Raw genomic sequence first — 15,806 nt, 5'->3', positions numbered from 1 at the left:
TATATAAAAACTATAAGACATCCACTACAAAGGATATTAAAAGACTACCAAATATGTTCAGTGAGTGTTAGTGTACACTGTCAATATACAAAAACCAAATGTATTTCTATGTATTTTCAGAAAGCAGTCCAAATAATAAGTGTTGATGTGGGTTAAGATACTATAGTATCTGATTCCCATGGTACAAACCATAGACAAGTACAATTATCCATATGTAATCACTGAATAATAATTTAGGAAGAGGTGGCGACCATTAATTCTCACTCACTGTTATAAGACAGCTCCTTCACATCACTACTTATATCTTTAAACGTAAATTATTAAAAATCTTCCAAGCTGGGGCATGCCCACCACGAATCCCAGCATTGAGCAGGCGTCTCGGTGAGTTTGTGGCCATTCTGGTGAATATAGCAAGTTCCAGGACAACTCGGACATAGATTCGGTCTCACTACTCTTCCCCAAATAGAATCCCAAGAAAATTCTAAGTCCAATATCTTCACTGGTGAATTCTGTCAAACATTTAAGTATGAATATAATATTAGTTTTAAACAATTACTGGAGAAAGTGGAGGGAGATGCCTCCTTTATTTATAATGAAGTATGTTTTGCCTTGATAGAAATATAAAATATAAAAGGCCTATAAGAGAAGTAGCACCCTCATGAATAAAGATACAGGAATTCTTTTTGGATCTTGGTTTTTTTGGTTTGTTTGATTTGGTTATTGAAATAGTGTCCTACAATGTAGCCCGGGCTGGTTGCAAATTCACCATCCTCTGGCCTTGCTTATTGAATTACAATCATATTTGGTTCATATGCAAAAGTTCTTAATAAAAATGTAAAGGAATTGAATCCAGCAATACATCAATTTATCCTAACCAGATTGGAAGAAGTGTTTAATATTTGAAAGTCAATGTAACTAAACAATTATGAGAAGAAAAAAGAAAAAATGTAACTTTCTCAATAGTTAACAGATACATTTGTGTTCAAATCTCTCAAGATAGCTGCACTATAGTTGAATGTAGATCACATGTTTACATGAGGACCTGGGTTTGATCCTCATCAAGAAAAGCTTTAAAACACCTTCTGAGGGAGCCCGGAGGCCAGCCCGTACTTTGGTATGCTAATAGGCACCACAGATAGCCATTTGTCCCTTCTGCCAAAGATAAGAGAGATGACTTCTTTTGGTAGAGGCAAACCAGCTTCAAAAATACCTGAGGAATGCAAGTGCTGGCTTTTATCTAAACACCAGATTTGGGGGAAATGGAGTTTCTTTTGGACCTGATGGTCTATATAGTAAGTTCCAGGCCAACCAGAGATATACATAGAAATGCTGCCTCAAAGAGATTCATAAATCATATTAGTAACATGTAGCCTTGATATGCTGTGTTGAAACATTTTACCTTTGTAACCTATTTCTCAAAGCACATAAATCCAGTTTCACCGTGAGAAAAACACCAGAAAGTTTTCTGTACTGGAACAGTCTACAAAGCACCAGATCAGTACAATCATGAAGAAAAAAAAATCTAGAATGACAGAACTAAAAGTGACTCAGTATTGTAGAAAGGAGGATCTTACAACTGAAAAAGAATATTCATAAAACAAAGGACATTTCAGTAAATTGGTTAAAATGGTAAGATATTAACAATGAGAGAGACATGGTATGATATTCACGGGAACACTCCGTACTTTCTATTCAGCTTTTCTTTTTTTTTTTTTTTCAGCTTTTCTATAAAGCTGTAGCTACTCTCAAAAACAAGTCTATTTTAAAATGAAAGAAAAAGCCACATCAAAAGAAAAATGACACAGCAAAACCTTTGTCTTGATACATGTAATGGCTCTTAAGCAGGGAGGGATTCCATTATCATTTTAAATAGACACAAATTATGGACCCAGTCCTCATCTCATCTACTATAATGGCTGGGGATATTGGGGGTGTTTAAGAACCTCCAAGTTGAAGACTAGCAATGAGTATGCTGGAGCCCAGGAAGCTAGGACAGCCCAAGTGACTTTTTATGTTCCAGACTTAACTGGCATCCAGGAAGTTCTCCAACTGTTTCAGTCCAGAGAATATCCCAATTTGGGCGACTTTTACTCCTAAGAAAACTCTGGTTTACTGTGGTGGTATGTGAAGGAACAGCAGTCTAGACTTGCTTTTACCTGTCTTCTCGAGAGACAGAGAGCATAAACAGCAGCAAAGGGGGGTATTAGAGGCCCCCAGGTGTGTCTACAGAACCTCCAGTTGGTGTCTAATACCATGAATTCTGCCCAGCCCCTCAGTTTGCTACTGGCTTCCTTTAGCCAATATATGGACCTGTGGACTCACCTTCTCTGGCCTCATGTGTTTCCAAAAGCTTGAGTAGCTACAGACCTTCTTCGGAGGCCTTGTTCCTCTGGAAACAGGCAGGCACGCATGTGGGCATGTGCCTGTGTGTGGTGTGTGTGTTTCCACACGTCAGCTAACACCAGAAGCAAAAGAAGAGAGACCCAGGTCATTGCATTCCTATTTGGACATCACTCCCCTAACCCAGGGGACAGGGGATCAGGAAGGCTGAGATAGAAGGAAAACAGGAAAGCCAGAGGCTGGGCAGGGCCTGCTTCAGTGAACAGATCCTTAGTCTGACAGCAAGAACTGGCACCATAATGTGTCTTTAGGAAAGAATGCAGAAGAATGCAGCAACAGAGCACCCTTGGCTGGAGGAACCCAGGCAGACAGGTCCTGCTGTGTGAAAACAAGGGGGTAATTAGAGGGAGGACAGGCTCCTCTGTTCCTGCCACTGGGGCAGGAAACCCTGGGCCAGAAATTCTCCCTGGCCTCCCTCAGATTCCAACAGAGAAAGTCAGGGGCCTAGAGACTGTTGCCATGGCAGCAGATATCCAGGGCTGACAGCCTCTCCTCTTTCTGCATGGCTGCTCTGTCTGTATTCTGATACCTTTAGTTTCTTTTTCCAGAAAAGGCATTTTACCCTGCCCTTGCTGTGTGTTAACATGGCTTGAACCATTCAGGAACAGTTTTTTAGAAAAGTATTTAAATACAAAATTATTCCTGCCACAATGCCTAGGTGTTGTGTTTTACATCGTTTTGTTTTCAGTGCTTTGTATCTAACTCTTCACAGATGCTACATATATATTCTACCATTGAACTATGTTCTCAGCCTCTGTCCGGTCTCTCTCTGTATCTCTGTCTCTTTGTCTCTCTGTCTCTATCTCAAGATGTATGTGAGTGTGTATGTGTGTTTGCACATGTGCATGTATGTACACATGTATACACGTGTATAAGTTGCTTTTCCCTCTGTCGGTGTTCAGCTACAGCAAGCACTTCATCCTCTGAGCCAACTCCCCCAAAACCCCACACCCAGGTCTGACAACACATTGTGGGGGGCAGTATTAAATTTTATTTCAAATTTGTATAAGATGTAAAAAAATACATTTTCCCACAACAATGCAAAACTGAATGAATAATTACTTGGTCTAAATAAGACATTATTAATGTGTATAACTGAAGCAAGTTTATGTTTTTTCAAGCTAAAGCAAAATAGTAAATGAGTACTTTTTTTTTCGCTTTTTTTTATTACATATTTTCCTCAATTACATTTCCAATGCTATCCCAAAAGTCCCCCATACCGCCCCCCACTTCCCTACCCTCCCATTCCCATTCTTTTGGCCCTGGCATTCCCCTATATTGGGGCATATAAAGTTTGCAAGTCCAATGGGCCTCTCTTTCCAGTGATGGCCGACTAGGCAATCTTTCGATACATATGCAGCTAGAGACAAGAGCTCCGGGGTACTGGTTAGTTCATCGTGTTGTTCCAACTATAGGGTTGCAGATCCCTTTAGCTCCATGGGTACTTTCTCTAGCTTCTCCATTGGGAGCCCTGTGATATATCCAATAGCTGACTGTGAGCATCCACTCCTGTATTTGCTAGGCCCCTGCATAGTCTCACAAGAGACCGCTATCTTTGGGTCCTTTCAGCAAAATCTTGCTAGTGTATGCAATGGTGTCAGCGTTTAGAAGCTGATTATGGGATGGATCCCTGGATACTGCAGTCTCTAGATGGTCCATCCTTTCATCACAGCTCCAAACTTTGTCTCTGTAACTCCTTCCATGGGTGTTTTGTTCCCAATTCTAAGAAGGGGCACAGTGTCCACATTTTGGTCTTCATTCTTCTTGAGTTTCATGCGTTTAGCAAATTGTATCTTATATCTTGGGTATCCTAAGTTTTGGGCTAATATCCACTTATCAGTGAATACATATTGTGTGAGTTCCTTTGTGATTGTGTTACCTCACTCAAGATGATGCCCTCCAGGTCCATCCATTTGGCTAGGAATATCATCAATTCATTCTTTTTTAATAGCTGAGTAGTACTCCATTGTGTAAATGTACCATAATTACTGTATCCATTCCTCTGTTGAGGGACATCTGGGTTCTTTCCAGCTTCTGGCTATTATAAATAGGGCTGCTATGAACATAGTGGAGCATGTATCCTTCTTACCGGTTGGGACATCTTCTGGATATATGCCCAGAAGAGGTATTGCTGGATCCTCCGGTAGTACTATGTCCAATTTTCTGAGGAACCACCAGACTGATTTCCAGAGTGGTTGTACAAGCTTGCAATCCCACCAACAATGGAGGAGTGTTCCTCTTTCTCCACATCCCCGCCAGCATCTGCTGTCACCTGAATTTTTGATCTTAGCCATTCTGACTGGTGTGAGTTGGAATCTCAGGGTTGTTTTGATTTGCATTTCCCTGATGATTAAGGATGTTGAACATTTTTTCAGGTGCTTCTCTGCCATTTGGTATTCTTCAGGTGAGAATTCTTTGTTCAATTCTGAGCCCCATTTTTTAATGGGGTTATTTGACTTTCTGGAGTCCACCTTCTTGAGTTCCTTATATATATTGGATATTAGACCTTTATCTGATTTAGGATAGGTAAAGATCCTTTCCCAATCTGTTGGTGGTTTTTTTGTCTTATTGATGGTGTCTTTTCCCTTGCAGAAGCTTTGCAGTTTCATGAGGTCCCACTTGTCAATTCTCGATCTTACAGCACAAACCATTGCTGTTCTATTCAAGAATTTTTCCCCTGTGCCCATATCTTCAAGGCTTTTCCCCACTTTCTCCTCTATAAGTTTCAGTGTCTCTGGTTTTATGTGAAGTTCCTTGATCCACTTAGACTTGACCTTAGTACAAGGAGATAGGAATGGATCGATTCGCATTCTTCTACATGATAACAACCAGTTGTGCCAGCACCATTTGTTGAAAATGCTGTCTTTCTTCCACTGGATGGTTTTAGCTCCCTTGTCGAAGATCAAGTGACCATAGGTGTGTGGGTTCATTTCTGGGTCTTCAATTCTATTCCATTGGTCTATTTGTCTGTCACTATACCAGTACCATGCAGTTTTTATCACAATTGCTCTGTAGTAAAGCTTTAGGTCTGGCATGGTGATTCCACCAGAGGTTCTTTTATCCTTGAGAAGAGTTTTTGCTATCCTAGGTTTTTTGTTATTCCAGATGAATTTGCAGATTGCACTTTCTAATTCGTTGAAGAATTGAGTTGGAATTTTGATGGGGATTGCATTGAATCTGTAGATTGCTTTTGGCAAGATAGCCATTTTTACAATGTTGATCCTGCCAATCCATGAGCATGGAAGATCTTTCCATCTTCTGAGATCTTCTAGAATTTCTTTCTTCAGAGACTTGAAGTTCTTATTATACAGATCTTTCACTTCCTTAGTTAGAGTCACGCCAAGATATTTTATATTATTTGTGACTATTGAGAAGGGTGTTGTTTCCCTAATTTCTTTCTCAGCCTGTTTATTCTTTGTGTAGAGAAAGGCCATTGATTTGTTTGAGTTAATTTTATATCCAGCTACTTCACCGAAGCTGTTTATCAGGTTTAGGAGTTCTCTGGTGGAATTTTTAGGGTCACTTATATATACTATCATATCATCTGCAAAAAGTGATATTTTGACTTTATCTTTTCCAATTTGTATCCCTTTGATCTCCTTTTGTTGTCGAATTGCTCTGGCTAGGACTTCAAGTACTATGTTGAATAGGTATGGAGAAAGTGGACAGCCTTGTCTAGTCCCTGATTTTAGAGGGATTGCTTCAACCTTCTCACCATTTACTTTGATGTTGGCTACTGGTTTGCTGTAGATTGCTTTTATCATGTTTAGGTATGGGCCTTGAATTCCTGATCTTTCCAAGACTTTTATCATGAATGGGTGTTGGATTTTGTCAAATGCTTTTTCTGCATCCAACGAGATGACCATGTGGTTTTTGTCTTTGAGTTTGTTTATATACTGGATTACATTGATGGATTTCCGTATATTGAACCATCCCTGCATCCCTGGGATGAAACCTACTTGGTCAGGATGGATGATTGTTTTGATGTGTTCTTGGATTTGGTTAGCAAGAACTTTATTGAGGATTTTTGCATCAATATTCATAAGGGATATTGGTCTGAAGTTTTCTATCTTTGTTGGGTCTTTTTGTGGTTTAGGTATCAGAGTAATTGTGGCTTCATAGAATGAGTTGGGTAGAGTACCTTCTGTTTCTATTTTGTGGAATAGTTTGTGAAGAACTGGGATTAGATCTTCTTTGAAGGTCTGATAGAACTCTGCACTAAACCCATCTGGTCCTGGGCTTTTTTTGGTTGGGAGACTATTAATGACTGCTTCTATTTCTTTGGGGGATATAGGGCTGTTTAGATCATTAACCTGATCTTGGTTCAGCTTTGGTACCTGGTATCTGTCTAGGAACTTGTCCATTTCATCCAGGTTCTCCAGTTTTGTTGAGTATAGCCTTTGGTAGAAGGATCTGATGGTATTTTGGATGTCTTCAGGATCTGTTGTTATGTCTCCTTTTTCATTTCTGATTTTGTTAATTAGAATGCTTTCCCTGTGCCCTCTAGTGAGTCTGGCTAAGGGTTTATCTATCTTGTTGATTTTCTCAAAGAACCAGCTCCTTGATTGGTTGATTCTTTGAATAGTTCTTTTTGTTTCCACTTGATTGATTTCGCCCCTGAGTTTGATTATTTCCTGCCGTCTACTCCTCTTGGGTGAATTTGCTTCCTTTTGTTCTAGTGCTTTTAGGTGTGTTGTCAAGCTGCTAATGTGTGCTCTTTCTAGTTTCTTTTTGGAGGCATTCAGAGCTATGAGTTTTCCTCTTAGAAATGCTTTCATTGCGTCCCATAAGTTTGGGTATGTTGTGGCTTCATTTTCATTGAACTCTAAAAAGTCCTTGATTTCTTTCTTTATTCCTTCCTTGACCAAGGTATCATTGAGAAGAGTGTTGTTCAGTTTCCACGTGAATGTTGGCTTTCTATTATTTATTTTGTTATTGAAGATCAGCCTTAGTCCATGGTGATCTGATAGGATGCATGGGACAATTTCAATATTTTTGTATCTGTTGAGGCCTGTTTTGTGCCCAATTACGTGGTCAGTTTTGGAGAAGGTAGCATGAGGTGCTGAGAAGAATGTGTATCCTTTTGTTTTAGGGTAAAATGTTCTGTAGATATCTGCCAGATCCATTTGATCCATAACTTCTGTTAGTTTCACTGTGTCCCTGTTTAGTTTCTGTTTCCATGATCTGTCCATTGGTGAAAGTGGTGTGTTGAAGTCTCCCACTATTATTGTATGAGGTGCAATGTGTGCTTTGAGATTTACTAAAGTTTCTTTAATGAATGAGGCCTCCTTTGTATTTGGAGCATAGATATTCAGGATTGATAGTTCCTCTTGGAGGATTTTACCTTTGATGAGTATGAAGTGCCCCTCCCTATCTTTTTTGATGACTTTGGGTTGGAAGTCAATCTTATCAGATATTAGAATGGCTACTCTAGCTTGTTTCTTCATACCATTTACTTGGAAAATTGTTTTCCAGCCTTTCATTCTGAGGTAGTGTCTATCTTTTTCTCTGAGATGAGTTTCCTGCAAGCAGCAAAATGTTGGGTCTTGTTTGTGTAGCCAGTTTGTTAGTCTATGTCTTTTTACCGGGGAGTTGAGTCCATTGATATTAAGAGATATTAAGGAAAAGTAATTGTTGTTTCCTGTTATTTTTGTTGTTAAAGTTGGCATTCTGTTCTTGTGGCTGTCTTCTTTTAGGTTTGTTGAGGGATTACCTTCTTGTTGTTTCTAGGGCGTGGTTCCCGTCCTTGTATTGTTTTTTTTCTGTTATTATCCTTTGAAGGGCTGGATTCGTGGAGAGATAATGTGTGAATTTGGTTTTGTCGTGGAATACTTTGGTTTCTCCATCTATGTTAATTGAGAGTTTGGCTGGGTATAGTAGCCTGGGCTGGAATTTGTGATCTTTTAGTGTCTGTATAACATCTGTCCAGGATCTTCTGGCTTTCATAGTCTCTGGTGAAAAATCTGGTGTAATTCTGATAGGATTGCCTTTATATGTTACTTGGCCTTTTTCTCTTACTGCTTTTAGTATTCTATCTTTATTTAGTGCATTTGTTGTTCTCATTATTATGTGTCGGGAGGTATTTCTTTTCTGGTCCAGTCTATTTGGAGATCTGTAGGCTTCTTGTATGTTCATGGGCATCTCTTTCTTTAGATTTGGGAAGTTTTCTTCTATAATTTTGTTGAAGATGTTTGCTGGTCCTTTGAGTTGAAAATCTTCATTCTCATCCACTCCTATTATCCGTAGGTTTGGTCTTCTCATTGTGTCCTGTATTTCCTGGATGTTTTGAGTTAGGATCTTTTTGCATTTTCCATTTTCCTTGATTGTTGTGCTGATGTTCTCTATGGAATCTTCTGCACCTGAGATTCTCTCTTCCATCTCTTGTATTCTGTTGCTGATGCTTGCATCTATGGTTCCAGATTTCTTTCCTAGGGTTTCTATCTCCAGTGTTGCCTCATTTTGGGTTTTCTTTATTGTGTCTACTTCCCTTTTTAGGTCTAGTATGGTTTTGTTCATTTCCATCATCTGATTGGATGTGTTTTCCTGTTTCTCTTTAAGGACTTCTACCAGTTTGGTTGTGTTTTCCTGTTTTTCTTTAAGGACTTGTAACTCTTTAGCCATGTTCTCCTGTAGTTCTTTAAAGTCCTTCTTCATGTCCTCTACCATCATCATGAGATATGCTTTTAAATCCAGGTCTAGCTTTTCCGGTGTGTTGGGGTGCCCTGGACTGGGGGAAGTGGGAGTGCTGGGTCCTGATGATGGTGAGTGGTCTTGGTTTCTGTTAGTAGGATTCTTACGTTTACCTCTCGCCATCTGGTAATCTCTGGAGTTGTTATAGTTGTCTCTGTTCAGAGGTTGTTCTTCTGGGGATTCTGAGTATCGTCTGTCAGCAGACCTGGGAGACAGGCTCTCTCCTCTGAGTTTCAGTGGTTAGAGCACTCCCTGCTGACAAGCTTTCCTCTTAAAGGGAAGGTGTACAGATATCTGGCGTTTGGACCTCCTCCTGGCCGAAGAAGAAGGCGGAAAACAGGACCTTTCCCAGATGCTGTGTTGCTTTGGCAGGTCACAGAAGCTGTAGGCTTCTGTGGTGCACACTCTCAGCTGTGCAGACTAACTTCCTAAGTTCAGTGGTGTCCTGGATCCAAGATGTGCTCCCTGCTCCTGAGGCAGAGGGCTCCTGTGCAGGGCAGACCACTGTCTTCCAGCTGGGAGGGTGCCGGATGTCTGCGGCCCCAAAACGGTGCTGCCTCAGAGGCTCTGTGGCTCCCACCTGTCCCAGAAGCTGTCTGCCTCTGTGGTCCTCACTCTCACCTGTACAGACTAAGTTCGGCGGAGTCCCGGAGCCAAGATGGCGCTCCCTGCAGGGCAGATCACTGTCCTCCGGCTGGGAGGGTGCCGGATGTCTGTGGCCCCAAAAGGGTGCTGCCTCAGCGGCTCTGTGGCTCCCGCCTGTCCCAGAAGTTGTCTGCCTCTGTGGTCCTCAGTCTCACCTGTACAGACTAAGTTCGGCGGAGTCCCGGAGCCAAGATGGCGCTCCCTGCAGGGCAGATCACTGTCCTCCGGCTGGGAGGGTGCCGGATGTCTGCGGCCCCAAAAGGGTGCTGCCTCAGCGGCTCTGTGGCTCCCACCTGTCCCAGAAGCTGTCTGCCTCTGTGGTCCTCACTCTCACCTGTACAGACCGTAAATGAGTACTTTAAAGACTTTAAATCCAGACACAAACATATGATGAGTTCATTATTAACATCCTACTTACTCCATTATTATATTTTCCATTATTAGTTAGTATCCATTTGTAACAGACACACTCTTTTATTCTGTTTCTCTTTTATTGAAAATATATTTTTCCATACAATATATTCTGATTAGAGGCCAGCCCATTGTGATGGGCTGGCCGTAGACACCCAGAGGCCCGTTGGCCACCATGTCACACTGCCTGCCGTGACACCTAGAGGCCTGCCAGCCAAACAGCCTGCCCCAGTGTGAGCCACTAAGATGTGAAAGTATATGGTGGAAAGATGAGAGAGAAAGAGAAGCAGAACAGTTTAAGCATTGTGAAGAGAGGCAGAACTGGAGACTGGAGGGAACAAAAGAACAGCCTGATGTGAGTAGCCTGCCCTGCCACCTGAGGCCTTAATGGAGTCCTAGCCCTGTGCTTCTGCTGAGGGCCATGTCTGAGTCAGGGGTTTGTGTTCATGTCCATGGCTCATGTTATTACTAAAGACCATGCAGACATCCCTGGTCTGGGCTGCCACCGTGCTGATGTCCAAGAGTTGTGCCGAGCTGGCCCTGCCCTTCACTGACTGGCATTCTGGAGACCTGGCCCCACCTTTTGTCATTGCCAGCTGGAGCACTGCACAAAGCAGTCTCTGCACCTCACCTAGGCAGCTCAAGAGAGCTGGCCCAGCAGCATGTTTGTGGCGAGATGGTGTGAAGGTGGGAGAGATGGCCTCCTCCTGCCCTCGGCACTGTGGCAGGCAGGAAAGCTGGCCCTGAGGCCATGAGAATGGGAGAGCTGGTCCCACCCTTGCACAGCTGCAGCACTGGGTGAACTGATGGAGCACGTGAAAGGGCCGATGGTGCAGATCCAAAGCTACAGGATCTCCATGACACAGGGCAACAACAGGATATCAGAGAGGAGTCCTGATGAGGGTCCAATATTGATGGTGTAGCAGAAGCGATAGACCTCGAATCATGACCAATGACTCATTGCAATGAACAAGTGCAAGTAAAGATGTGTGGACAGAGGGGTGTGCTATGGGACACACTGGAACACACTACAGCTTCCATGGGGGAATGTGCATCATGGTTTTGTTTTGTTTTGTTTTGTTTTGTTTTGTTTTGTTTTGTTTTGTTTTGTTTGGAAGGTTGCAAGGACAGAGAGTGGATACAAAAGGACAGGGAAATGAGTGGGATTGGTGTGCATGATGTAAAATTCACAAAGAATCAATGAAAATTTAAAAAATCAATATGCTCTGATTATGGTTTCCTCCTTCCACCTCCCCTCCCATCTAGATCCTTACCTTTTCCATCTCTTATTAGAAAAAAAAAGGAGCGAGCATCTAAAAATATAATAATAAAATAAGAAAAAACAAAACAAGCAAATTGGAATAGGACAAAACAAACAGAAGAAAAAAGCACAAGAAATATATAAAGATGCAGAGATCCTCAAGTTCACACAGAAAGGAATCCCATACAAACACAAACCCAGAAGCTTTCTCTTGTAGTAGATGGGGACAAACACAGAGGCCCACAGAAGAGGGGGAGAGAGAGGGAGAGGGGGAGGGGGAGGGGGAGGGGGAGAGGGAGAGAGGGAGAGGGAGAGGGAGAGAGGGGGAGGGGGAGGGGGAGGGGGAGAGAGGGAGAGGGGGAGAGGGAGGGGGAGGGGGAGAGGGAGAGGGAGAGGGAGAGGGAGAGGGAGAGGGAGAGGGAGAGGGAGAGGGAGAGGGAGAGGGAGAGGGAGAGGGAGAGGGAGAGGGAGAGGGAGAGGGAGAGGGAGAGGGAGAGGGAGAGGGTTAACCTCTAAGGGTAAATTTTTTTTTTAAAGTCTCGACTTCACATTATGAGACAAAGAACCTCCAAGAACCTCCAAGGTTGCTGCTGTTGAGTTGGTTTCTTTTGGCTGGGCGTCTACTGCTGAGCCTGAGGCCTGCTCTTAAGAGTAGTTTCTATCCCTAGTGAAAATATGTTGGAGAAAAAATAATTTTTCATTTTCATTTGTGAGTGGTTTTCAATTTGAGATAGCTTCTGAGTTAAGGATGGGAGCTTGTATCTACGTTTCCTCTCAGTACTGGGATCTCATCTGTCACAGATCTGTACAGGCCCTGTGCATCCTGGCACAATTTCTGTGAGTTCATATATGTGTCAGTCCTGGTGGTTTTAGAAGACTTTTTTTTCCCTCCATCTCCTCTGGCTTTTACAATCTTTCTGCCTCCTTTTCTGCAGAGTCCCATGAACCCTGAGGGACAGGAAGGATACAGACACACTATTTAGGACTGAGTGTTCCAAGGTATCTGTCTCTTTGTCTGTCTCTGTCTCTCCCCAACCCCCGATTATCCAATTTTGGGTCTCTGTATTCATTCCCATCTGCTGCAGGAGGAATCTTCTCTGATGTTAGCTGAGCAAGGCATTGATCTGTAAGTATAACAGAATGCTACATTCCTTTAGCAGAACAGTTGTATTTGGTTTTACCCTAGGTCTCTCAGCTATCAAGTGTTTGGTTCTTGATTGCCTGAGCAGTATTGGATATAGGTCCCGTCTCATGGAATGGACCTTAAATCTAATCAGATCTTGGTTGGTTACTCTTAAAAGCTTTGTACCACTATTGCACATCTTGCAGGTGGGTCATCACTGTAGATCAAAGATGTTGTAGAGCTGAAATAAACATGGTTGAGCAAGTGTCTCTGTAATAGGATGAATTGTCCTTTGGACATCTGCCTAACAGTGGTATAGCTGAATCTTGAGGTAGATCTATTCCCAGCTTTCTGAGGGACTGCCAAACTGATTTTCATAGTGATTGTACAAGTTTACACTCACTCACACCAGCAATGGATGAGTTTTCCCTTGCTCCACATCCTTGCCTGCAGGAGCTATTGTTTAATTGATCTTGGCCATTCTGAGTGGTGTAAAATAAACATCTCATAGTAGTTTTGATTTGCATTTCTCTGATGACGAATGATGTTGACATTTCTTAAGTGTTTCTCAGACATTTATGTTTCCTTCATGGAGAATTCTGTTTTTGTAGCCCTGGCTATCCTGGCACTCACTTTGTAGACCAGGCTGGCCTCGAACTCAGAAATCCGCCTGCCTCTGCCTCCCGAGTGCTGGGATTAAAGGCGTGCACCACCACGCCCAGCGGTTTTTAATTTCTTTCTTAATTTCTGTCTTGACCTATTTTTCATTCAGTAGTGAAGCATTCTTAATATTATCTGGTCAGTTGAAATACAGCAGGAAAACTAACAATTCATAAATAACCATAGCTTTTGCTACATTTCCAGCTGTGTGGTAACTATATCATACGTATAAACATTCTAATTAACATTTAGTACCTAGAACTTCATTGTAATATTTTCCCACTATTCTGTATATTTCAACAATTTAAAACCAAACGATTTCCTATTTTAATATTTATATAGGAGGCTAAATTTTAAAATATAACTCGATTAAAATTCTAAATTAGTTCATTGTCAAATACAAATAAAGCAGAAGTGGCTAACTGATTGCTCATCAGGTATAATAGCTAGTTTTTCCAATAATACATATACAGAAAAAAATCCTTAAAACTTCTTTATTGATGTTTTGTGAACTTCCCATCATGCACCACAATCCCACTCATTTTCTGAGTCCTTCCATATCTGCCCTCCACCATTGTCACATCCCCCCCCCCAAAAAAAATAATCATCTTACACAGTATATACCCTTTCATCCAAATACCTTACTTGCTGTTTATTTCAACAAAGCATTAGTCTGGTTTGAGGCCTCTGGCTTCTGCTACACAACCAATGCTGGATCCTCACCAGGCTCCTCTGCTATACCCTGTTGTTGCCCTTTGTCATGTAGATCCTGCAGCGTTGGATCTGAAGGACTCGGCCTTTCATGCACTCCAGCAGCTCATAGGTGGGGTAGATGGTGGGGTGGGTCAGCTCAAAGCCCAGGATCTGAGCCTGGGTAGTAGCTGAGTTGGTGAGCCTGCCAGCTCTCCCGAACCCTCCCCAAAAGATTCAGCTTTTCTGTGCCCACACCACTGAGGCCAGCTCTGGGGAATCCACACCACCAGGGCTAGCTCTACTGAGTTGCCCAGGGGAATGGCAGGACTGGAGAGACAGATCAAAACCAAAAAATATTTTTTTTTTTTAAAAAATCTTTTCTAAAGGAGATCTAATCATTTTAGAACTTAGTTTTTAAAACCTGCTGCAAATATTTCTGAACACACAAAAATATTTAACTCAGTTTTTTATAGAAAAATAAAAGCACAGAATTATTACCTGGACTGAAGGTTCTAAAATCTATATAGGTCTAAATCTGGGCTAAGATGCAGTTATTTGAAATATGTAATGAACTTAAGCAATGCTTTTCTTCTTTTGAAGTTACATAGATTTGAAATATTATATGTCTGTGGATAGCAATATAAAATTATAATATATCTTGATAGATTTCTATAGCAGAGAGACAATATTTGGTATGTTATGAGAAAAAAATCAAGAAAGAACATACTACTTTTCCTTGAAAAGAGAAAAAATATTAAATAGAAGTGTCAAAAACATGGTCAAATAAAAAATCGTTAATTGAACAAAGCAATACCCTCTTCGGTATTTGAAAACATTTTTTCCTCCTTTACCATCTAGGAGTTAGGTATTCCAACCATCATGAATGCATTTTAAAATCTATAGACACTAGTAACTAAGCAATGGTGAATTAAAGTCACAGTCTAAACTACATAATTAACAAGCCACTTATATCTTAATTGCTTGTTTAGTCCTGAGTGATTTTTTTTCAGGAAACATTCTAGTAATTTTCAAATCATGTAATAAAAAATCTGGTAGCAGTATTTTATTTTGCTGATTTATATTTGAAAGGAAGCAGATAGCTACTTCACCTACTTTGATACTAGTACATTCTGGATCCTATAATACAAATATATGTATAGAAACTTAAAGGATCATATATATATATATATATATATATATATATATATATATATATTCCCTATAAAGAGAAATCATTATCATTTAGTCTGTATCATTGGTATTCATTTGCAAAACACTTTAACACTATAAACATCACAAGTTTTAAGATCAGGTACAGGGAAAAGTTTATATAGTACTACAATGAAGCTGGTGTAAGTCTACATAAGGCCTTGTAATGGCAACAATTAATTTGATGTATGAGTATATCAATAAATTGTTTGACATCCATCATTTCTTGCTGAAATGAACTGTGTGCCATGCCTCCATAGACTTTAAAGATGACATTGGCTGCTTTTACCAGTGATTTTCATTGCAGAACAGTAAGAGAAACAACCCTTAGGAGAACTAAAGGATCACAATCTCCATGGCCCTGGAGAATAGAAGTAGCTCTATTAGTATCACTGATAGGTCCCTGGGAAGATCCTCCTAAAATCATTGTTAGAAGAATGCCATTCTTCATCTCTTGATCTAGCAGAGCTTTCCCATTTCTGTTGTCTGTTTAATTGTAGATTCATAATCTTGAGAATGTGGCTAAAGTCCAATACAATCAAACAAAGAAGGCGTAGTCAAATTCTCATTTAATGTAACTGGTCCAGTGGCAAGAACATTAAGAGCAGTTATATCCCACGTTGCAAACTTATTATCACCTATATTATCATGGGAACAATTTGTTCCCAGAGCTTACCATTAAAACAGGTTTTTCTTTATCTTACCTTTCAACAT

The 15,806-nt window shown here is 41.0% G+C and overlaps 1 pseudogene; it reads right to left on the bottom strand.

Annotated features, from left to right (window-relative positions):
- Positions 1–15,219: 15,219 nt before the first annotated feature.
- LOC110286392 (acyl-protein thioesterase 1 pseudogene) lies at positions 15,220–15,806 on the bottom strand (annotated as a pseudogene).

The sequence above is a fragment of the Mus caroli genome, unplaced genomic scaffold (genome assembly GCF_978045245.1).
Source record: "Mus caroli unplaced genomic scaffold, Mus_caroli_1 scaffold_5, whole genome shotgun sequence".
Lineage (NCBI taxonomy): Eukaryota > Metazoa > Chordata > Mammalia > Rodentia > Muridae > Mus > Mus caroli.
Note: the sequence above shows the minus strand (reverse complement) of the source record. Positions and strands in the feature narration are given on the sequence as shown.